Genomic DNA, 1,214 nt, shown 5'->3' on the forward strand with positions numbered 1-1,214 from the left:
TTGGGCTCGCTCGTGTTCGGCTCATTTATACCCCTACTTGGACGCAACTCGGGCGGTGTTGACCCAATGTGGAATAAAGTTCAAGCGTTTGCTTGCACGCCAAATAAAAAAAAAGTTCGACTATATATTAATTTATATGCTTAGTGAATAATAACTTACTAATTTTATTTGTCCAGTAATGCTGGGGAAGCATTCAAAGAGAACTCTATCACATTACAAAATTGATGCGCAGAGAAACAGACTTATTTTACTTTCCTGCGACAATGAAGACATTTTTCTACCGCAAACTAACTTCAGCTTCTATGGTAAACGTCCCCCACCTCCATCTACATACATCCTTGTATATATTTCCATCTCAGAAACTTAATAAATTAAACAGCTTGTTTGTCTCTTGGTTGCAGAATTCGACAGCAATTTTGATTTGCAGCAAAAGAAGGAATTTCTCATGACAGAGCAGCTGGTGATCCATGACTGGGCCTTCACTGATTCCTACTATATAGTCATGGGAAATCGCATTAAGGTCGATGTGAAAGGTTATAATCTATGTTCATTAATTAATTTACTTTAATTAATTAATCTTTTGAAATGGAAACTTTACTGACATTAATAAGTAGAATGCTTCCAGGAACATTTCTTGCTACGGCTGGTTTAGCCCCACTGGTATCATGTATTTCAGTGAATTCCAGTCAGCCCACAACTCCGATTTACCTGCTTCCAAGATTTTCTGACAACACAATATTACCGAAAAGGGATTGGACTAGAGCTCCAGTTGAAGCTCCTTGTCAACTATGGACTGCATATGGGCAATTCCTTTGAAGAGAAGAATGGCGCAGGAAATATACAGATTAATGTTCAGGCTTCTGTCTGCTCATACAAGTGGTTCAGCCCCAGAAAAATGTTCGGTAATGATCAACTTATTTAACTAAATGGGCCAGCCAAGGTTGGTTTGCAGCAGAGTTGTATAATTTCCTTTCACTAATCTGTAGGGTATGATGAGCGAATTTCAAAGCTGGACCCCACATTTATGGACATAGACAAAAAATTACTGCCCCATCTAGTCCAGGTAAGTATATAGGATTCTGATTCGAGATATATATAGATATCATTTAAGTGATTGTTCTTCAAATGTGTGTATAAAATCATAGATATCAATGGAATTAGATGGTAAGGGATCATGCATCAGTTTCTCTGTTATCGATTCTTCAACCAAATGG

The 1,214-nt window shown here is 37.7% G+C and overlaps 1 pseudogene; it reads left to right on the forward strand.

The window, feature by feature from the left end:
* The first annotated feature begins 178 nt into the window (after window positions 1–178).
* Window positions 179–922, forward strand: LOC110018277 (annotated as a pseudogene).
* Window positions 923–1,214: the final 292 nt, after the last annotated feature.

The sequence above is a fragment of the Phalaenopsis equestris genome, unplaced genomic scaffold, assembly GCF_001263595.1.
Source record: "Phalaenopsis equestris unplaced genomic scaffold, ASM126359v1 Scaffold000002, whole genome shotgun sequence".
Taxonomy (NCBI): Eukaryota; Viridiplantae; Streptophyta; class Magnoliopsida; order Asparagales; family Orchidaceae; genus Phalaenopsis; species Phalaenopsis equestris.